The sequence below is a fragment of the Phyllostomus discolor genome, chromosome 5, assembly GCF_004126475.2.
Source record: "Phyllostomus discolor isolate MPI-MPIP mPhyDis1 chromosome 5, mPhyDis1.pri.v3, whole genome shotgun sequence".
Lineage (NCBI taxonomy): Eukaryota > Metazoa > Chordata > Mammalia > Chiroptera > Phyllostomidae > Phyllostomus > Phyllostomus discolor.
In genome coordinates, this window is record NC_040907.2 from 76,262,073 (window position 1) to 76,286,260 (window position 24,188).

The 24,188-nt window shown below is 37.4% G+C and overlaps 1 protein-coding gene and 1 long non-coding RNA gene across 4 annotated transcripts in view; one reads left to right on the forward strand and one right to left on the reverse strand.

Moving 5' to 3' along the window:
* Nucleotides 1-24,188, reverse strand: part of CDKAL1 (CDK5 regulatory subunit associated protein 1 like 1) — a 649,842-nt gene that overhangs the window by 578,083 nt on the left and 47,571 nt on the right. The window lies entirely within an intron of this gene.
* LOC118500707 lies at nt 12,410-15,614 on the forward strand. Its single transcript, XR_004903285.1, has 2 exons — nt 12,410-13,555; nt 13,771-15,614. It is a non-coding gene; the product is annotated as an uncharacterized LOC118500707 (long non-coding RNA).

A 24,188-nucleotide genomic window follows, 5' to 3' on the forward strand; every position in this document is an offset into this window, starting at 1 on the left:
AATTACATGTTACTTATTTTTTATAACACATTACTCTTGCTAAGAGGAGATAAAGACACTAAACAAGCATTATCTTGTTCTTTCCTGATCTGGTTTCCCAAGGTAGCACTGGCCCGAACTGTTTGACTAAACCAGTTGTAAAGTATTTGACTGCAGGCAACTTCAGGCACATTCTCATTTTACTCCATGCTCACAAACTAAAAAATAACTGGCTTCCTCTCTCCTGGTTTCAATCATAGTTTTCACAGATGGTGCTGTTAAATGAGGAAGGTATGTTACTGAATATAACTAATGACTACCCATATGCCAGCATCAAAGTAGTGTTCATATCAAGGACATAACGCACTGGATTTCATTTACTCATTTCTGGAGAGAGGAGAACATAATACAAAGCAGTTATATAAAATGATACTAACTTGGAACCAAGAACAACCTTGAAAAGTAGGAGCAGCTCTTTGATTTCTTAAAATTTTCAATTTCCTAAAGTGTACAGAGTACACCACAGAAAACAAATTTACACAAAGAGCCAACTTCACTCTCACAATCAGTCAAAAAGAACTACTTTTATTAGTTCAAGAACTTTCTCCACTCTGGCCACATGCTTTAGACATTACCAGAGCAATGATATTGTTTATATGTACACTCAACTTTCCTCAGTAAACTTCTGTGTCCAAATGGTGATATGACAGAATCTACTACACATATGTGCATTTACTTCAAGAACAAAAGAACACATTCAGACTCAAAGTATGATGAGCTATCTCAATACACCATTACTTAACATTCTTCATGAAACAGGCATAAACAAAACAAAAATACACATAGGTATTAATGTGTTCAATTCTACCCTATTCTTACAACCACCTCCTCCCAAGAAAAAAGGGCAAAATATCTATAGTTACTGTCCCCTCCCCTAAAAACTCTGCTTTTTTGGTGTTATTTAAATAGTGCTTTGGGATCCGATGGTTTCATTTGGGAACAGATGATTTTATTTGGGAAAGGGGTTCTCTGAATCTTTCTTCTATAATGCTAAGATTATGACCCCAAATGTCATCTGATATAAAAATCTATGATAATCTATGGCTCATTTAATAAACATGCATAATTAACTGATTAAAATATACATTTAAGAATATTTAACAATTTGCCCTGGCTAGTGTGGCTCAGTGGATTAAGCACCAGCCTGTGGACCAAAGGGTTGCCAGTTCAATTCCCAGTCAGGGTACATGCCTAGGTTGCAGGCCAGGTCTCCAGTTGGGGGTGCACAAGAAACAACTGCACATTGATGTTTCTGTCCCTCTCTTTCTCCCTCCCTTCCCCTGTGTCTAGGAGTAAATAAATAAATTTAAAAAATATATATATGTAACAATTTTATTCAAAACATGTATGCCATAATGACAAAATAATTGTGGGCATTTCAACCGAAATTATTAGTCACGATAATGGGGAAAACACAAAACCTAGGTTGGACAGGCTACTCAGTTTATACTTCCCTTTTTCTGTTAATTTGTTGACAAGAAGAAATTGACTACCTAAGAACTACTTTCAGTTCTTCACTTTTTAGTCTTTACCCAGGAAAAGAAATCTTTATCTATTACCTTTAGGAAAAGCAACTGTAAAAACACAACCAATGTGTATGATGAGATAGGCAAAGAATACTTGCCTACAAGTCAAAGTTCCAACTACAATACTTCCTTTTTACTTGCTAGCAGTGACCTTAAGTAAATGTACCTAAACTATACAGGCCTAAATATCTTCATCTTTAAAATGAGATGAATACCATATACCTCTCAGGATTTGTCAAGAGCACACAATGAGATAACATATGTAAAACACCTGGCATAGAGTAAAGCCAAATAAATAAAAGCTCACTTCATAAGACTCATACAGCCAGAACACCCTTCAAATAGTGAGACACACAGCTTTGCAATTTTCACCCTAAACTGGAATAAATTCTATAAAAAGTATCATGAAAGTTAGCTTTCTTTCCCATTTCATATCCAACTTTTCTGCAGCATTTTAAGTGTAGCCTAATAAATTTTCTAACACAGACTAAGCAGATCTTAAATCAACAAACAGCAAACATAGAAATGTATCTATAAGACGACACCACAGGAATATTGTGCCTCAAGAGCTCCTCTTTTCAATCTTCCCTTTTCTAATCCTGCATTTATTTACAAGTGATTCTTTGGTGCTGAGATAAACTCTACTCCCAGACTTCTCTATTACCTTCATGAAATTCTACACATTCCGCTTCTCTGTGCACACAAACCTGCCAAGGCAATCAGGTTCATCTTACTGCTTTCTCTCTCTGTTCTACAATTGATAAAGAAAAAATCTGGAGAGACACAAATCTTTTTTTTAATATATTTTATTGATCATGCTATTACAGTTGTCCCATTTTCCCCCCTTCACTCCCCTCCACCCTTGCCTCTCCCTTTATACCCTCTCCCACCCACATCCCCTCCTTTAGTCATGTCCATGTGTCATACTTATAAGTTCTTTAGCTTCTACATTTCCCATACTATTCTTACCCTCCCCCTATCTATTTTCAACCTACAATCTATGCTACTTATTCTCTGTACCTTTTCCCCCTCTCTCCTCCTCCCACTCCCCTGTTGCTAACCTTCCATGTGATCTCCATTTCTGTGGTTCTGTTCCTGTTCTAGTTGTTTGCTTAGTTTCTTTTGGTTTTGCTTTAGGTGTGGTTGTTAATAATTGTAAGTTTGCTGTCCTTTTACTATACATGTTTTTTCTTTGTCTTCTTTTCTTAGATAAGTCCCTTTAACATTTCATAAAATAAGGGTTCGGTGATGATGAACTCCTTGAACTTGACCTTATCTGAGAAGCACTTTATCTGCCTTTCCATTCTAAATGAAAGCTTTGCTGGATAGAGCAATCTGAGATGTAGGCCCTTGCCTTTCATGACTTGGAATACTTCTTTCCAGCCCCTTCTTGCCTGCAAGGTCTCTTTTGAGAAATCAGCTGACAGTCTGATGGGAACTCCTTTGTAGGTGACTGTCCCCTTATCTCTTGCTGCTTCTAGGATTCTCTCCTTCATTTTTACCTTGGCTAATGTAATTATGATGTGCCTTGGTGTGTTTCTTCTTGGGTCCAACTTCTTTGGGGCTCTCTGAGCTTCCTGGACTTCCTGGAAGTCTATTTCCTTTGCCAGGATGGGGAAGTTCTCCTTTATTATTTGTTCAAATACATGTTCAATCTGTTGCTTTTCCTTGTCCCCTTCTGGTACCCCTATAATTCAGATGTTGGAACGTTTCAAGATGTCCTGGAGGTTCCTAAGCTTCTCCTTGTTTTTTTGAATTCTTATTTCTCCATTCTTTCCTGTTTGGTTGTTTTTTTCTTCCTTCTGGTCCACTCTATTGTTTTGAGTTCCAGTTTCCTTACCATCACTATTGGTTTTCCGTGCATCTTCCTTCATCTCTTTTATGGTAACCTGCATTTTTTCATCTAATTTGCGCCCAAAATCAACCAATTCTGTGAGCTTCCTGATCATCAGTGCTTTGAATTGTGCATCTGATAGATTGGCTATCTCTTTGTCACTCAAAAGGATGAGTCCTGGGGCATTGATCTGTTTTTCTGTTTGAGACATATCTCTCTCTCTCTCTCTCTCTCTCTCTCTCTCTCTCGTTTTTTTGGTCTGGTCACTGCTGTTACCGTGAGGGACAGAGCCTTAGGTGTTCACCAGGGCTAGGCACCCCAGTCACTAGATTGTGACGTTATATGTGGGGACAGGGGCAGGGATGGGAGGGAACAATGGCGGTAGCTCCATTCTCCTGGGACCTCAGTCCCTTCTCTGGGATCCTGGGCTGCATGCTCTGCCCTGGTCCACAGTCGCCGCCTCATTGGGTCCCCCAGCTGCTGCTTGCGTACTCAGGGTCCACCACTGCGATCTTGCGCGTCCCAGATGCCTTATGCGCTCCGGGTTGCCTAATGCGCCCAGTTCTCCCTGTTCTCCGCGCACCGTGACCCAGGCCCGGCTGCTCCTCTCCGCCCCTCCTACCGGTCTGGATGAACCGTTCTACTTCAATTTCTTGGCTGTCCGACTTCCATTCAGATAAATTCTCTGTCAGTTCTGAGTGTTATTCTGCCTCTAAATTGTTGTTGTTCTAATCTTGGTTGTGCGTGGAAGTGCAGTGTGTCCACCTATGCCTCCATCTTGCCAGAAGTCGAGACACAAATCTTAAAAACAAAATATCTTGCCATGACTAAGAAAGAGTTATAAATGATTAAAAATAGGCTCCTATTATTCAGAAAGGTTTTCTTTTAACTTTCTAAATAATCAACATGGTTTTTCTGTTTAATCTTAGTCTACTGAATGTTACATGAATATGTGGTCTCAAATACTATACTAAAAGCTCCCAGCTGAAACAACAAAAAAAGTCCAAAATATGTGTAAAACAACCATTTTCAAGACATTGAGCATCACAAAATGAAGGACAATAACCCCTTCGAAGGAATACAGATGAGGTGGTCATACAGCTGCCTCAGCTTACTGTTTGACGGGGCTTCTGAGACGATCCACAGGAGTCTGTCTTGAGAAGACAAGCATTAACAGTTTGGAGAAACCAGGATTTACTCTGGTTTGCAAGACAGAGCACCAGAGAGAACAGAGCTCCAGAGCAAGAGAATGCCAGCTATCCACAGAGGGTGCTCTTCAAATATTCAGCTAAGTATTGATCAGTGCATACATGTGAGAGAACTACCAAAAATTAGGAAAGAATGACCTCAAAAGAACAGAGGTAAAATGCGCAGAGATCACTCAGGCAGGAATGTCTGCTCTCTCCAGCCAGCTGGGAAAAATTACTTTGTGATTCATAGAACATGGGGTAGAGTCCATAGAAGGGTCTTGCTTCAGTAGTAACCCCTGACTAAGCATCATTCCATCATGCTCAAGAGGATCAAACTGCTTCCCAGTAATTTAACTGCATCCCAGAACAAAGCTCAAGAATATTTATAGCAATATAAAAGTATCTAGTATCTGACAAAATAAAATTTACATCTAGTATCCCACTAAAAATTACCAGGCATGCAAAAACTAATGAAAAAAAAAACTCCCATAATGAGGAGAAAAATCAGTAAATCAAAACTGACACAGATATTAAAATTAGCCAATAAAAATATTAGTTATTACTGTTAAAACTATATTGAATATGTTTAAAAAGTTAAGCACAAACCTGAAAGACTTTTTTTAAAAGACCCAAATTGAAGCTCTAAAAACTAAACTATCTCAGCTGCTCTGGGTTCTTTGCCTAGCAGAGTGACCCAAACCCTTATTCTTGAAAGATCTGAGTCTAATCATTCTGCCTGTTTTTTGCCTGGTGTTGTATTCCATCGACCTTTACATTTGGGAATGGAAGCACTAAGAAGTACCCCAGAAAATCCCCTGGATTCCAATTTCATCTCTGTGACTCCATTACATAACGGTAACCCAATTTCCCCTTGGTAATCAGGACCAATCACTCTGGCAAACAAATCAGCCTCTTTTTTGGCCTGTAGGTTCAGTGGCATAAAGATCCTAGAACAGCCAAGTGGCAGCCTCATCTGCCAATTCAATGGAGCCATTGTTGCGCTGATTCCTATCAGAAACGTTCTTGTGCTGGGACTAAGATCTTCAAACGAGCAGAGCTTAGTACTCTCAGGAGGGGTAGCAAAAGTTCTACAAGTGGGTTACTAGGTATAATAGTAAGAAACGGCACTCTCACTTCCATTCCAAGTAAATTATTAGATATAATAGAGAGAAAAGCTACTTCCACGATGCCTGTCTCCCAGAGCCATGAATTCTGACTATGGGAAAGACAGCACCATCTAATGCAAAGTATATGCTGCCTCCTGTAAAACAAGACCCACATCATTTCATGGTATTATCTCTTAACTGGTGCAGAAATAGTATATTCAGCAATCCATTCCACCTTTCAATTAGCCCAGCCACTTTCAGGTAATAATACCTGTGGCAAGACTAGTTAATTCCAGGGAGTCAATTCTACAGCATCTTTGTTGTGGAGTGAATTCCAATCAGAAGCAATACAATACAGAATGCCTTGACAGTGGATAAAATATTCTGTGAATTCCCAAATGGTGATGCTGACAGAAGCATTATGGGTAGCGAAAACAAATTCATTTGTAGAATATTTGGCTATTCCAGCAAGGATAAATCTTTGCCTTCTCCATAATGGAAGAGGCCCAAAGTAATCAACCACTAGCAGAAGGCTGGCTGGCTCCCTTGGAGAATAGTGCTATATCAGGGACTCAATGCTGAACTGTACTGTTGGCAGATTAGGCACTCACTAATAGCATTAGTCAGGTCCAGCTCATTAAGAGAAAGTCATACTGTTGAACCATGAACCCTCCAGTCCTGCCAACACGGCCATTTTTTCATGGGCCTAATGAGCAAGTTCTAGGGTAGCAGGAGAAAGAGGCCAATTGACATCCACAGAGCTCATCAGTAAGTGTTTCCTTTGCAGTAGATGCCATTTGGTGGGCATTCACAAAGGACACAATCTTTTTTAGTCTGGATATTCAGAGTAGTCCATCACACACCTCTTTTCTAGACTTCTTGTCTATAGGTTCTGTTCCTTCCAACCCTGACTATATGGACAAAACATTAGCAACTATCTATTCATCTATGTAGATCTTTATGTCTGGTCATCTCCCACTCCAGAGTAGGAAGCAAAAATGTACTGCTCAAAGTTCTGCCCACTGGCAGGATTCTCCTCTACCACTGCCATTCACGGTCGGTCTTGAGTGGAGCTTTAGTGCTGCAGCGCCAGCTTTTGAGTGCTACCAGCATAACAGGCAGACTCATTTGTAAACCAGGCTCAAGTATTTCTTCTTTGCTCAACTAGTCATAAGAAACTGCCAGCAAGCCATGAGTACAGATTAAAGGAAAGGAAGCAATGAAACAGAAGTTGGCATCAAAGGCATATGAGCCACTTGCTCATATAACCTGTTTATACCTTCCAGATCTGCCTGAGTTTGGTCTCTTATACTACATATACTATTTCCACTTGGTAACAAAATGCTGCTGTTCATTCTTAATCTATAGCTAAGTGGTTCAGACAACACCCAATTCATGAGTGGAAGCTCAGGCCACATGGCCACCTGGTATCTATCTCACAATTAGGCATTTAGTCTCTCTCTAACAAGGCCCAAGAGAAGCCAGGGGCTGTTTCTCAAAAGAAGCATCATTATCTGCAAAGAAGGCACAGATTTGCAAAATTGTTGAGGTATGCCCTGTGCTACTCTTATTGGTGCTTGCCAGGAGCGAATAATAGGGAGAAAAAGGAAATTGAAAGCAGGGAGAAAAAAATCATAGACTACAACCTTTGCTCACAATATCCTCCTTGTTTCTAATCACAGTGGGAGCAAGTGGATACCACTCCCTAAATCTACACCCTTCTGAGATGTAATCAGTACGACAGGACTACAGGCCCAATCACGAAAGGAGACCCAGAAAAAAGATTAACAGTGAGTTTTTCTTTTTTGCCTTGAGAAACTGGATGTTCAAATTAGAAAAGGATACAGCAAATATGATTAAAACGAATTAGGAAGCCAAGATGTGTACGAAGAACAAAGTGCCTCACTGCTCTAAATCCAGCCCAGGTCATTCACATCCAAGGAAATAAGAGCAAGCATGTCAAGATGCCGAATCTATCAGTAATCTCTGAGGAATCATGGAGAAAAGAAATATGAAAAGATAAGAAGTAGGCAAGTATTCCAATTTTCCAAGCCAAAGTAAATAGGGTAACTTGTCTATTTACCATCAATCCCAAAAGACTGTAATTATAAGATTTTAAAGATGGTTTAAAACCACTTCAGAAAGAAATCACTCCCCAGTAGGGAAAAGTCTGAAATCCTGACGACCAAACACTGGCAAGCTAACTTCATTCCTTCCTTTCTACGGGTTGGTAGACCTTCCTGAATAAACTCTACCATGTGAAGGAGCCTACCCTCTTGGAAGCTGTAGTGAGATCCAATTAATTAACACCCATACTATAATTAGAAAGAAAAAAAATCTAAAGAAAAATAGTTAAAATTCAGTGCTCACTGGATGTTAGAGCTGAAAGGAGCAATGGATTTGTTCAAAAACTTTGCCTTATATGCTAACATAGCCATATAATGGGAAGCAGAATGGCATATGATAGATCAAATCTGTACTCCCACACTCAGTAGGCAGGTATCTTTAGCAAATTACTTCATCTCTTTAACACACAGTTTTCGCATTCATAAAATAGTCTAATAATGCTACCTACTTCATAAATCTCTTTTGAGGATTACATGTAATTACATGAAAAGCTCTTTGCACAGCACCTCTTACACAGCAAGCGCTCCATGTTACATTAGCTACTGTCATTAACTGTCAGCAGCCCCAGTCTTGAGCTGGGAAATAAACTTTTGCATTACATCTTCCTACCTCCTTTCTCAATCATATCTAACCATCTAGTAACCCAATAATAATTCTGTATAAACAAAAACATGGAAGGAGAATAGTGAAGAAAATGGTGCCAGAATGAATTAACAAAATCTGGATTCCACACTACCACTAATTAGTACAATAACTCAGCGCGCGTCCCCCACTCTCTAAGGACCTCAGTTCTCGTAGCTGTAAGACACATTTGAGATCACAGCCATCATGAGTTCTTCACTCCATCTCAATTCTATAATGCAATCATCTCACGCTAAAGTTTTTACACTGTTGTGTTATTAGTATACCCGTCTAGATCCTCCGAGATTTCTGCTTATATCCTCATCATCATCTTATTCATCCCCATCAACCAACAGCTCACCAGGAGAGGAGAAGCTTTGAGAGTGCTGATCTCCTCTTCTCCAAGGACACATTTAAATCAACTCTGTTTACTTTATTCCTTCCATTCATTAAACTCAGAACTTCAATCGCCATTTAACATTCTCCCCAAAAACACTTTTGTTAAAACTTACTAAAAACCTGTTACCCTCAAATATTAACTTATCTAGAAGAAAAAATAAGAATCATTATGATCTTCATTAGATGGACCCCAAGTAGTGCTGTCCCCAAGTGATCAATGACATTGGATTAACCTACATTAACTCGAAATTAAACAAGTTGTCACCATCTGCATTTAATTGTGTTTCTGCTCTTTCTCAGAGGTACTTAGTCTTTTATAATCATGTGCAAAGCATTCATCAATAACACTGATTTTCTCAGTAATGTGACCTAAGTATGGACCAAAGGGAGAGTAAGGCAGGAAAAAGACTAAAGACTTACTAATACTATCCAAGGGAAACTGCCAGTTCCCTCAGGGGATGCGGGATCAATCTAAGAACATACTGTTAATCACTCAGCACACCACGAAATTTGGAAATGAAAAACATGCCAAGTTTCAAAGATGTGTGTCTCACTTTATACAGTATAACACGCATCCTAATCTAATATTCTACCTAAAGTGGATTTTACGAATCAAATACTTTAAATACACTAAGGGTGCTACCTAGCTAGAAGTAATTTATAAATACTGTTGCAAAAATTAATAAGTACTATCATATGTTATATATACACATTCAAGATCTTTTGTACTTCATTAAATTTGCTTGAAGCAATCAAAATTTTATAGATAAAAGTAAGTATCTTGAGTATTATGTAATTACCATCTTATTAAAAACTTATTTTCAAAGGCTTACAGCCTACTCTTAATAAAAAGAAAATAATGAATAAAAATTGTATTATTTAAGAACTGATATTTGTTCAGTCACCACCTCAAAAGTAGTATCATCCTGAGGTCCTAAGAAGAATAGTGACTTCAATGAAAATGGCAGAACCAAACCATTCAAGCAGAGGCCTATTCAACTGCCTTACATACTTAACCAATATATTTACTGTACGTCTAACCGCAGATGGAAAAGGTAAAATAAGAGGTGTGCTTTTCCTCTGCCTTTGCAAATCTGAGGCAATCTCTGTTCTAAGAAGTAATCAACCTTTGTAAATAGCCAGGAACTCCATCTGAGAAGGTGATTTATTTCAGCTCACCACCCCCAGTAAACCTTTACATATGCACACACCCACACAATATTTTAAAAAAGAATCACCTTCTCCAAACAACATACAAAAAAATACCAAATGATTGAGAAGTTGCCTGTTAATGCTAGAATAAAGCAAGAGCCAACATAAAGTGAATAAAATTAGTGTAAATTCTTTCAGAATTATAAAACAAATCACAAGCCAGTCCCCCTCCTGAATGATCTCCCTTCCAAGAATGAGATTATGAGGAGGATTTGACACAGCACAGCTGCTAGGATTTGAAACATGCGATCCACTGTCTCCAGTATGCAAAGGCAAAATGTCAGACATGTTCTGACATTCTGACATGATAACACAGCTAATTTCGAAAAAAGATTATCAGTATACCAAATGTGCTTAGATTAGTTTTCATCATGACAGTCAGAATCTCAAATGCTACATAAGGAGTTAACATTTTACTCACTATACATAACTTGAGCTATCAAGACCAATTTTATGCAAAATGTTCATCAACTGTAAATAGAGTTGGGTTAATAATCATAGGTCTAGATTCAATATGCAAATTAGACTTAAATACCTAAGACAGAGTTATCCTGAGAACATTGCCTATCACAGCACCTTTTTATTTGGTACACACTGTAATCTTCCACATCCACAGCATTTGAACTCTTAACAATATACAAAGCCAAATGAACCATGTCATTATGCAAATTTTACCAAAATCTCCTTTGAGAAACACAAATAAAAAATACAGGTGGTGATACTTGTATAAAGCACCCAGTGTTTGTATGAGTGAGTAAGTTTGCATAGGATGGGTCAAACAGAAACAGTCCCAGAAAGGCAGGTCTCCTCCAGGAACTTTCTCTTCTGAAGACGAAACAAACACGTACAGTCAATGTGAACCAACAGGGGAGGGGCAGGGCACGTAACTGAACGAACTAATTCCCAACTCTAAAAATACTGTGACTTTGTTCCTTCCAAGTTGTTATGTAACACCTAATACTTTCTATCTATACTACCTTATATCTCTGGATTTCTACTTTTTAAAATATGATAAGGGGAAGAAAAATAAAGATTTGTATTTGTTTGCATTTTTACAAACTATGAGAGGATACAAAAGAAACTATTTTTTTTAACCTAGGAGCCTATGAGATCTGACCAAATAAGGAATTCTGACAGGAACAAACATTTGCCTTAAATCTTTTTATATATTAGGTATTTTAAACCATGTAAGGATATAACTCATTCTAAAAATTAAATAAAATATAAATAAAATAATGTGACAATATGACACAGCAACAGAAAATATTAACTGCAGAAGTTAAAGATGGTATTTTAACATTCTGAGAGGCTGCAATTAAATTTAGGGAGACTAAAAAGCATTAAAGATATTTTATAGTTATAGTTTTGTAATTAAATAAATTCAATAAGTTCTTTGATATATATAAAACTCCCAGAGAATGAAGCAGAAATGCCAATATTTAAGTATAAGAAAAATAAATGTCTCCTTTCATCTTCCTGAGGCAGAAACCTTATAGCATGTAGTAAATACATTTTAATTATCTTTTTTCTCAGTACTGAAGACTAATTAAGAGTTGATAAAATTAGCTATTTGAAATGTTTAATTTTGTTCATTTCATATGTATATTTCAATAAACACAACAGCCCTTTCTCAGTAGGCCACCGTTTATGAGTTTAAAGCATGGGTCTATGCCCGTGGCAGAAGGTCATGTCACTAATGACTTGCTTTAGCAAGATGTATCAGACATGTAGCACATACCATACTACATGTAAAAGCTCAGCTGTACTGTCTTCAAAAATGGCCGCAACCTATTTTTCAGTTATCACTATGCAGCCCTAGAAATCAGTATTAAGCACAGTAAGCTGGAGTTTCAGTTTAGAAATAATTTTGCCTTCTAGGGTAAAGAAAATCAGTACATGAAATTAGAAAAAGCAAATTCTGACACAAAACTAGCCCACACTACAGCCCGTCCTAGATTCCAAAGTATCCAGTGCTTTTTATAGCTATTACCATAACAAATAGAAAAATTTAAGGGAATGCAATTTCATCTAACATTGCTTCTGAAACTCTTTTAATCATATGCCTTTGCAGCTTCTTGTGGCCCCCACACCATCACTCTGAAATAAAAGGACTGTACCACTGTGTCTGTAACCTAACTACAGCCTCCGTAGCAACTCACAACAGATAGTGAACAGAGAGGAGGGAACAAGATAAGGAGGGAGAGAATGTTGCCTTAACACTCACATCCATTTTTAACACTCAGGGGTGGAACCCTAATGATCCCCATCATGTTTCTCTCACAGGCTGCAATTAAGAGACACTTACTTCAATCATGTCTAAAGCCCTGAATTCCAAAAGAGTTCCTCCTTTACAGAAAAAAATTAAGGTGCCCTCCTTTGCCCATCACAGGCCATTTACATTCCCCATCTCCAGTCCTCACTACGACTTCATTAGGTACAACATAATACAACCTTCAGTTTAAAGAGGAAAACTCAGACTCAAAGTACAGCAAGCTGAGAGAGTCCCACAATTATTAAATGACAAAGCAAGAATTCAAACATAGAGCTCTCCCTTGATATTAATAAGAACAATAATGTACTAACAGCAGTAGCAGCTACCTACAACGACTGCACTGTTTCTTCTCAAAACACTCCTCAATGTCTTAAATATTTTAAATTCATTTGTTAGTCATAACAAACATATGTAATAAGTACTGTTATCCTATTTCACAGATGGGAAAACTGGGTACAGGGAGGTTAAACAACTTAAGGTCACACAGCAAATGAGGAAGTGGCTCTTGAACTTGGGCAGCCTAGTGCTATCACACATCCTTACCTACTTTCTTTCCTGTGCCACCTCTCTAAAGCCTGAAATAAACCAATGCAATTCTAAAGTCAGTGGACTACATTCTTAATATTTCTCCCAAATAAGAGAAGAACTACCTAATAAAATAAGAAAGCATTTTTCATGGTATAATCTTTTTTCTGAAATTCAATCTCACTAATGTGAATTAGGAGGCCCTCCACTTTCCTAAGTAACTGAGAGGCAAGTGATGAATAATTTTCTAATCAAACAAGAAGCACTATAAGATCCTGAATGTTCAATGAGAATACCTGCCCAAGAAACTTGAGAAACAATCATTATTAATTACAGAATTAAAGAAACAAAAACTCGATTACAAAGTTAAGCCTTCAATTTCATTGGCTTTCAGTAAGAGTATCGATTACATCTAAAATCAAATAGGAAGCAATCTGAAACTACTACTTAGATCATGTGTGAACAAAGGAGAAAACAGAAGCAAACCTTCATCACTGAATTAAAAGTCCAACATAAATATGCAAGATATTATGATACATATATTTCAACAGCTTTGTTTAATGCTACATAGACTGAAAATTCATAATCTGCGAAATTGATCACAGAATGTGAATTTCTCAGTGTAGCACAGTAGACAAAAAGACCACCAGTAATTTCACAGAGGGCTACCTGAATGAAAACAAATAAAAAGTTACCTTTTGGTAGTGATTTTTTTTTTTAATTTTTAGAGAGGGAAGGGAGGGAGATAGAGAGAGAGAGAGAGAGAGAGAGAGAGAGAGAGGTAGGTAGGTATCAATGTGCGGTTGCTGGGGGTTATGGCCTGCAACCCAGGCATGTACCCTGGCTGGGAATTGAACTTGGGACACTTTGGTTCCCAGCCCGCGCTCAATCCACTGAGCTACGCCAGCCAGGGCGGTAGTGATATTTTTAAATATTATTGCCTGGGCCAAGGCTTTGATTCATGTAAAACCACAAAAGAAAATCCCACATTATAAGATTTCAGATTTTTTAGTTCATAAAACAAGTATAGAATCCTACAAAACAAAAATGGGTAATAGCTAAACTAGACTCAAACATACTGATTAACTTGAGCTTTCCAGTCTAGTCAAAGAAAAGAACCACTTATTATTAGGACCATGATATAGTAGCAATAAAATGTAAAATAGATCAAAATACACACTTTAAAAAAATTTCTTCCTATCCCAAGCACCTACCTACTTCAGTAGAGGAGCAGAGTTGAAAAACAATAAACAAAGTTCAATCAAAGTATAATTTTACTAATTCTGCCTCCAAATTTTTGAAAGACTGCCAAGGAGACCTAAGCAAAAAGGGGACTTTTTTTTTTTTTTAAATAAAAACGCACCTCAGAGCCATGGAAAGTAGGAGGGCTAGAGCAAAAAACTGAAATGGAAAGAAAACTTCAAAGAGATTCTGTAATCGAAGATGCCTTATTCTTGACTGCCTCATCTCAGAGATTAAAGAAGATTTTTAAAGGTGTTCACGGACACAGAGATCAAACATTTACAAATCTTCACAATTTTACAAGTCCTAAATTCAAATGTGGGCTCAAAGAAACAAAAGTAACATAGGCAGCTAGAAGGAAAGATGAATTTTCCTGGGTGAGGAGCAATGTAGAAGGAAGCTTTGAAGAATATACTCTAGGGATCACTGAAAATAAAGAGGATTTCTGAATAGCCCATTCATCAACCAGAATACCTAAATGAACCACAAAATGCTATGAAAAGGGAACTAAGGCACAGCTTCAATGTATTTCTACTGGACTTTAACAAGTATTAAATTCATCAAATATTCATACAGTATCTATTCTGTAGCAGCCCAAGATTATCTTATAAACATAGTTAATGCTTTTTTTTAAATAAAAATCTCAACATAGCAGATTTATAATTTTTTAAAGTTTGTGGACAATTAATGAATTCTAATTGTCTCAGCTTCCTATAGAACTCCCATCCCATAATGAGAAAAAGAGGAAGGAAGTGGGGAAGAAAATCAGTTCCTATCATCAACAGCTTGGAAAACAACAACTGCTAGGAATTACAGAGGTGCTCATGGAATCAAGGACAACATTTCTCTTAGTATAATCTTTACACACCAACCTCTTAATTATTAAATAATTAAATATACCATTTAAAATGCAACAGAAGTAAAGCTGAACTTGAAGAACTTTTCACTACCTTATTTTCAATCAGTGGATACTACAATATTATTGTATACCCTGAGAACTCTCACAGAAGTGGGAGCATCTTATAAACCTTATTCATCTTCATATCACCAGGGCCCAGCATAGTGTCCACCACATAAAACTCATATATTCATTTTTGTCACCTAAATGTAACAACTATTTAAAACAAGGTAAAACTAAAATAGAAACTAGACCATATTGTAATCTACTAAAATCAAATTTCTCTTTATTCTCTGAGGCCTAATTCAAACTTCATCTTCTCTATGTAGCTTCCCCAAGTCCAGCACTGAAGTCATTACTAATCTCCTTGTAACTATAAGAAATCTTCATTCATATGCCAATAAGGGTTTATCACCATAACTTACTATTCATTAAGTCACTATTCATTAACTAAATATTGACTGAGTGCCTATTATAGGTTGTCAACTGTTCTAGGCTCTGGGTGATAAAACAGTTTCACTGCATGAGGCACCTGCTCTCAGAGAACTTACATTCAAGTGGGGAAGAAACAGATCATGAACAAATAAATACATCAGGTGGTCATCATTAGGTCATTACTCAAAGGAAATAAAGAAGGTCAGAAACAGAGACTGAAGAAAGGGTGGTATTTTATAGAGTGATCAGGGAAGCACCCTCTGACAAGGTAATATTTGAGCAAAGACCTATAATGGGGGATCACAGTGCATACCTGGAAGAACATTCCAGGCAGAGAGAACAGCAAGTGTGAACACATGCTTGGTTGATTCAAAGAACAATAAGAATGTTAGGGTGACAATGGCAGAAGTAGATGAAGTCAGAGAAGAAAAAAGTCATGATAAAAATTCTCATCTAACCCGCACAAGTCATGATATAAAAATTTTGGCTTCCTTTCATGTGGCTATTTACATATAAATTAAAAATAAATAAAATTCAGTTCCTCAGTAGCATTAACCACATTTCAAGTGTTTAATAACCACATATGACCAATGGCTATCATATTATACAGTGCAAAACAGAGTATTTCCATCATTGACAAAGTTCTGTTGGACAGCATTATGAAATCTGAGCACAAGAGAGACATAATCTGGCTTAAGGATTCAAAAAACTTTTGACTGCTATGTGGAAAACAAACTAGGGCAGGGGAGAAGCAGAGAGATAAATCAGGCACCTATTATAATCTAGGCAAGAAAACGATGTTGGCTTAGACTAAGGTTGTTGCCTAAGTAGAAGTGTTAAAAAATGGTAGGACTGCCCTGGCTGGTGTGGCTCACTGGACTAAGTGCCAGCCCGCGAACCATGCCTGGGTTGCAGGCCAGGTCCCCAACACGGGGAGCGTGAGAGGCAACCACACATTGATGTTTCTCTCCCTCTTTCTTTCTCCCTTCTCTCTGAAATAAATAAATAAAATCTTTACCAAAAAAAAATGGTAGGACTCTGGGTGTACTTTAAAGGCAGAGCCAACAGAATTTGCCAGAAGATTCAATGTGGAATGTGAAAACAAAGAATAGTTAAGCATGATTCCAAATTTGGCCCAAGCAACTGAAAAAAAAGCAAACTCCTTTAACTGAGATAGACTATAGAGATTTGTCAGAAGACTAGATGTTTTAATCATGTTAAATAGACATGTCTATTAAATATCCAAATCCAGCCCTGGCTGGTGTGGTTTAGTGGATCCAGCACCAGCCTGCAAGCCAAAGGGCGGCTGGCTCAATTCCCAGTCAGGGCACATTAGTGGGTTGCAGGCCAGGTTCCCAGTAGGGGGCGTGCAAGAGGCAACCACACACTGATGTTTCTCTCCCTTTCTCCCTCCCTTTCCCTCTGTATAAAAATAAACAAAAAATCTTTTTAAAAAATTTAAATATCCAAATTCAGATGATATATGGGCAGAGAGTCCAAGGCTCAAAGGAAAGGTTAGATTTGAAAATATATATTAGGAAAGTGTCAACATACAAAGAGTACTTAAGAACTGTGATGTTCCATAAAGTTCCAAATGAGTGAATATAGGTGGAAAAGAAAAACAAAGTGGTGCCTGGGGAGCACTTTAATGAGGAGGAACAAGCAAAGGTGATGGAAGGACCAGTCAGAGAAATCGAAAGAGAACAATAACCAAGAGGGAATGGTGTCTGGGAAGCTCAATGAACGTATTTCAAGAAAATAAGAATGATCAGCTTTGTCAAATACTAACAGAAAAAAAAAAGATAAGGACACAGAAGTGACAGTTGCATTTGGCCATACAGAGGTCACTGGTGAATCTGACAAGAGCATTTTAAGTAAAGGTGCTTGACTGGAGTAAACTGGAAACAGAAGGGGAAGCAACAGGTATAAACAACCACTGAAAAGAAATTTTGCTACAAAAGAAGAAAGAAATGGTATAGTTAGAGAGAAATATGGTGTCAAGGAAGGAACTTATTTTACAATAGAAGATATCATAGAATGTTTGATGATAGGAATGATCCAGTAAAGAGGGGAAATAATCCAACAGAAAGTAAAAACTGTAGGAGCAATGCCCTTGAGCAGGTAAGAGGGGATAAGTGTACCAATGACAGAGCTGTCCTCAAATGGGGGCATAGACCATTCAATGAGTGCAATAGAGGAACCACTGAGCATGTGCAGGAGCCAATATTCATGCAGACAGGTAGATCTGGTGTTGGGGATGTGTGAACATTCTCTTCTGATGGTTCTAAATAGCTTTATGCTTCACTAGATTGACTGCTTTTCGTCATCTTTATTCTCCTCATATGAGCAAACTGGCACACATTTAAATTATTCAAGAGTTCTACTGAACAAATACATTCTTAGAACCACCTAATCACCAAGTGACCTGAGCTTCAGCCTTAACTTTTGTAGGACTCAGCACTCGGCTCTGCACTGTGAATGCTCAACACTTCACAGGAGAGAAGGTGTCACACGATCACCAACTGCAGGCCACCCCACAGCCCCTCCCCATACGGTGCTGCTCTTGGATGGGGGTGGGAGGTTTGTGTCCTTTCCAGCCTGCATGTGCAGGAAGTCCTTTCTTCCAATTGGATTAGTATCACCAAATGGCAACTATGGTATCCACTTTTTCTGACTGACCCCCTCAGACACTGGTCTGTTTACTGAGAACAGAACAAATGGTTCCATTCTTTCTTAGAATATAACTGAGTGCCTTTCCCACTCCTGTGTGGCATTTCCCTCCTAACCTCCTAGATCTATACACACCATAGGCCCCTATTTACAAAAAGCCTTTAGAAATTATATAGATTCTTCAAGTAAGAATGAGATTAGAAGCTAAATATATAAAATGTAATTCAATTTCCTGAGCCCCTTTCGAAGTGTAAGGATATTGAAAACAAATCAAATGTGAAATATGAACAGTAACATCAGGGGGAAAAAGTCAGCCAACAGAACACTGCCAACATTACTGATGTTCATTCAAGAGGCAAAGTGATATTCTCTAATCTGAAATACATCTGGGTTGTTTCTTATGCTTACTTTCCTAGCTTAAAGTAGTTATTTTTCATAAAATAAATTCAGGCTTATTAAATCTGTTAAAACTCAACAAAGATAAAAAAATAGCCTTAGTCTCTCAAAAAATTTTGTGAGTAGCTAAAATTGTCAAGAGGAATCATTCATTCTCTGCAACAAGCAAGCTGAAACTAAACAGAGAGGGGAGCTTTTACTAACAAAAGTGTCTGATTAGATAAGATAATGCAATACATCTATTATATCTTAACAATACCATTCATACCACTATAGCTAAGACTCACCATTTCCATTATAAAAACCTGTTTTTCAACTCTGCCACCTGCCAACCATTTAAAAAAAAAAAATGTTCTCCCAGAGCATTCAACTCAAGTGTTGATCCTGGAAACATTCTGCCTCTCCCACCAAATGTTTTGTTCTTTAGATTATCATGCAAATATTTTAAGAGTGTATTTTGTCTCTCCACATTGCACACATCTCATTTCAAATATTAAAGTTCTAATCTGCAAAGAACATACAACATTCATTCCAGAAACACATCAATATGTACTGGAGGTCAATTTGGTAGAATCCTAACCATCCGAACATTACTCTCACACCCAAGATAAGAATTGCAGATATTTATGGTACTGAATACATCAATCATGATAAATATTCATCTGACTAAAGGAGGAAAAAATCTAACAAGGTAATATGAAACACAGAAACATGAAAGTGAAGAAAAAGGTTAAAAAATTAAAGAGCTAAATTCATGGCAAGGAAAAGCAGTAAGCAATGGTGACAGCACAGCAAGTGAAAACTAGGCTACAATACAACCTATCTACTCTCTCCAAGAAGTGTGAGCTAGATACTAAGCAAATGCCCAAATGTAAGGCACAATTTATTTTCCCCCAAAAATTATCCCTCAGAAAAGAAGGGACTGTTTTGTATTTCTAATAAAGTCTATCTTATCACAAGGAGCTCTTCCTCTCTCCATTCTTTTTATTTTCTTTTTTAAATATATTATTTATTTATTTTTAGAAAGAGGGGAAGGGAGGGAGAAAAAGAGAGAGAGAGAAGCATCAATGTGTAGTTGCCTCCCACCACCCCTAACTGGGGACCTGGCCTGCAACTCAGGCATGTGCCCTGACTGGGAATCAAACCAGTGACTCTGGTTCACAGGCTGGCACTCAGTCCACTGAGCCACAGCAGCCAGGGCTCCATTCCCTTCTTTTGAATAACAGAACATCACTAGGAGCAGAATCCTTGAGCAACAGGATCTCTGGAAGCCTAGAGAAGACACCTGAATCAATCACCTGAATCAGCAAAAAGAGCTGCAATGAGATTTAACCCTGATGTAACTCCCAAGGATATATCTTCACACTGGTAGTATTGGATTTCACTGTAAACAAGCCTTTCAAAGACTAATTTTTAAAAGCATTGTAATAAGTGGTTACACTGTACAGATCAACATATATGCTTCTAAAAGAGGAAAGACAAAACCAACTGCTCTTTAATTATGAGAACGGACACCTGAGAGAAAATTCCTAGGGACCACATCATAGATTCTAAATATGTTAGATTTCAAACAAGTGAAACAGGAGTGAAGTCTAGAAAACAATGTCAGTCAACTCAAAAAGTGATACCAGACAGGGAAAAACCCTTGTTTTGAAGATGCCCTTTGAAGAGTTTGAATAAAATTGCTTAATGAAAAGCCAAGGAAATAACATTTTAGAATTACTGCACATAATGCAATTTTAATTATGTATGCATAACTTCTCTAACTATAAGATGATTTGACAATTTCATCTTCATTCCTAATGTTTAAATATTCCAGTTCATCAAAATACTTTAATCTTCTCATTGGGAAAACAGGGGCATCACCTTATGTTAGGATCATCTGTATTTGCCACCTGTGATAACTTAAAAAATAAAGACAAGAACCAAATCTCTTCATTTTTAAAATTATTTCCTTCAGCATATAGTATTATATCTCATAGGTATGCTGAAAAGTGTCTTATGAAAAAACAGAATATTTTATGGGTTAACTACATGAAGAAAATACTTCCTCTGCTAAAAGCAATTATTAATTTGCTATTATGTCTATTTTTCAAATTATATTTATGTATATATCTGTATGCACATGTTTTGGCAGGGGGAAGTTGCTGGCTTTTCCAAACCCATGGTCCACACACCAGCTTTACTGTATTTTTCCAAAAATGATTTAGCATACATTTTTGAAAAACATGTTTAATCCTTAACATGAAGTTAATATATGTAAGAGTCCTCAGAAAATTGCCTAGCACATAGTAAAAGCTAAGTACCTCTTAGATTTTACCATAAATTGCTACACCAAAAACTAGGGTTTTAAAGGTTGTGACATTATTTACTGACTTGTATTTTATTGCAAAAGGCGAAACCTGCAATTTCAAGATATTTATTATAAATCACAGATAAGTAAAATAATCCCAAAACTGGAGGTTCTACTTTAACGATTGCTACAGGCACTTTGTATTGACTGTAAATCTCCCACTGCTCAACTCTGAAGGCTGCTACGGCAGCCACCACTACTGCCTGTCACTGTGTGGATCTCTTTAACTCCGACATTTCATGAGGGACAGCATTAAAAAGGAAGGTGAGTGAAACCTGTGGTAAATTAAGAGTTTAAAAACAGTATATAAAATCTTTCTTCAAACATTTACCTAAACTCTAACCAAAGAAATTACATTTGGTTTGCCCAAAACACAGGCTTCAGACCTTGCAAGTCTTAAAGGACGAATGCTTGTAAGAATGAAGAGGAGCACTCCATCTCTGTCTCCCACAGCCACGCAGCTGAGGGTCTTTTCCATGGGACGTACACACTGGGATCCTATGAACATGTCTCCTTACAAAATTCAGAGATTTACACAAGGCTTCTTACTAAAAAATTAAATTGAATTGAAAGGCTTCTTAAAAAACTAAATACAGTCAACATATCCTACGAGTTAGTATATGGAAAAGTACTCCTTTTCAAAAGAATTATATATTTAAAGCAACCTTCAACAAAGACAGTATAGTTTATCTTTGTTAAAATATAAATGTATGCAATTTTTTAATTTCCATATAATACAGTAAAATGGAAGTCTGACTTTTAAAAGTGTGTATTATAATAACACCATTCAGTTTTCACAGTATCCAATGTTCCCAGTCAGCAGGAAGCAAGATGATCTATTGCATCACGGGGTGACTAAAGCTCTGGAGGCCAAGTTGCAAAAAACATTTGGGCTTCTCTTGGAAAAATTAGTGATGTATTTTAAGATGAAAAAAGTAAAGGTACAAAAAGTGTCAATGAATCTCACCTAAGAATGAGTTGAGGGGAGAGGTACAAGGGCTAATGGCCCAGTGATAAAAAGCTAAAATACTGCCCAGAGTGCTCTGACCCACAGCTAGTAAAGGTGACAGCCATAAACAGCCTGTGGTGTAACATAGAGAAGGGAGTTAGATAATAAAAAATAAAAGGACTTCATCTTTAAAGACAGTAAAAAGTAACTGCTCCAGAAAGGACTAAGGGACAGAAGTGACACTGAAGGCCTGAGTCCAGGGAATAAACCTGCAGGCCCACATGGACAAGGAGTGGAAACAACAGTGACCCCTTGACACAGTAAATGGATACATTCTGAGACCTTCCCAATTCATGAGTGTCGAAAATAAAATAGACAGGTGGGAGTTCTGTTAGGTTCACACACCAACCAAATGACTACAGTCTGTATTGTAGCCTTCTGACTGGTAATTCCTCTGTATATATTATTTTTAATTCTCCTAAGTCCACAACTCTATGAAACTGATATTCCTCTCATAACTAACTACTAGATGTCATAGACCTTCTGGATGTTTGAAAATAACTGAAACCCCAAATGCTAAATTCCCAAAGTCAAGGGCCTAGTACAAGTATGTCCAATCTTTCTGAGTACAAGGACCCTGCATGGTAATACAATACCTTCAACTGCCAATGACTAAGTAAACACATAAATACATAGAGGCTTTCCCTGAAATAAATCCAGTGACTCTCTCACCCCCAGGGTCTACACACAACTATCAGAGAAGCATGAATCCACCACACATACAGGCTTTAATAAGCACAATGTTATTTGGGAGATTAGCTTTATTAAGGCTTAAAGTATTTATTATTATCACAACAGATTTCAAATTGTAAATAGCTCCTTCATAAATATACTCCCTCACACCAAAAAAAAAAAAAAAAAAAAAAAAACCCAGCCTGCAATTTCAAGGCCTATTTTGTGAATTATACAAGTCATAAAGTCCCCATCATTACATCTGTTTGGTTTTTATCAATCCTTACTAACCATCCCAATATTCACCCAGCATCACCACTAGGATCAAAGAAAAAAAAGAGTATGTTTAGGAATGGGGGACTGCAGCAAACAGTGCAGTGGCTGAAAGCACAGGATCTGAAACGCCTGGGTAAGAAACCCAGCTCCACCCCACCCATACTACGTATGTGCCTTTGGTCCTGTCCTTCAAATCTCACTGCCTCAGCATCCTCATATGCAAAACAAAGATAAAAAGAAAAAATTCACACTTTGCATATTTCTGAGAATTAATATATATAAAACAGTTAGGACAGTGTCTGGCACATAGTAGGTATTATTTAAGTGCAAGCAACAAAAAATCTATACATAAAAATTCAAGCTGGACTCATTAATTCTGAACAAAAAGATGAGCACAGCATTACTATAAGCATCTTTGAAAGGCTTAACACAACAACTTCTCACATATGCAAAGGCTATTTCTTTGCAGCCAGTGTGAAGGGAAACTACAACACTCACTACTTACTTTCCTACACATGCCTCTTTTCCATTGCCCTTCTACACTCTTCCTCTTGGTTCATATCTTAGCTTATCAAAGTCCACCATAAACAGTGCTTAGACCTGAGGAAAACATCAGAGTTTTAGAACACAATACAGTTTCTTTTGGCAAACATCATCCTTCATCAAATGTCAAGACTTTCACCAAGTATGGCTACCAGTGAGAACGAAGCAAGCGCAATCAGAGAACACAGTGAGCTTATGTTGAACACTGAGCACAGGGCCAGCTCTGCACAGTCGGGAGCTGCTGTCATTAATTCTGTTAACAATACTCCTAAAAAACCATTACTCAATCTCTCAGCTTTAAGGTAAAAATAAATTTATATTTGGTTGCTAGTTACAGATTTTTGTTAGAAAAAAATGGAATTTATTCATGTGACAACATGAATGAATCTCAAAACACATTATTTTGAGTGAAAGAAGCCAGACACAAAAGGCCATATACTATATGATTATATTTTCATGACTCCCATGAATAAACTGGAACAAATCAGAGTGTGGCTGCTGCAGAGGACGGGGGAAGGGAGGATTTGTTGAAAAAGGTACAACAAAAGTTTCTAGAAGAATGAAAATATTCTCTATCTTCTTTAAGTGGTGGTACACGGGTGTATAAAATGGAAAAATAATTCATTGAACTGAACCCTGAGGACCTGTACATTTTATTGGACACAAATCACACCTGAGTTTTTAAAATTTTTGAAAAGCAAATGCACCTGTATACACTCTTTGTAATTTAAAGTACACATGCTACACATAGGTGATTTAGGAGAGGGAAGATTAGAATAACTACCTCAGAAATAAGGACTCAAAGACTTACTAGTTATGGTCCAGGGAGGACAAACATATGTA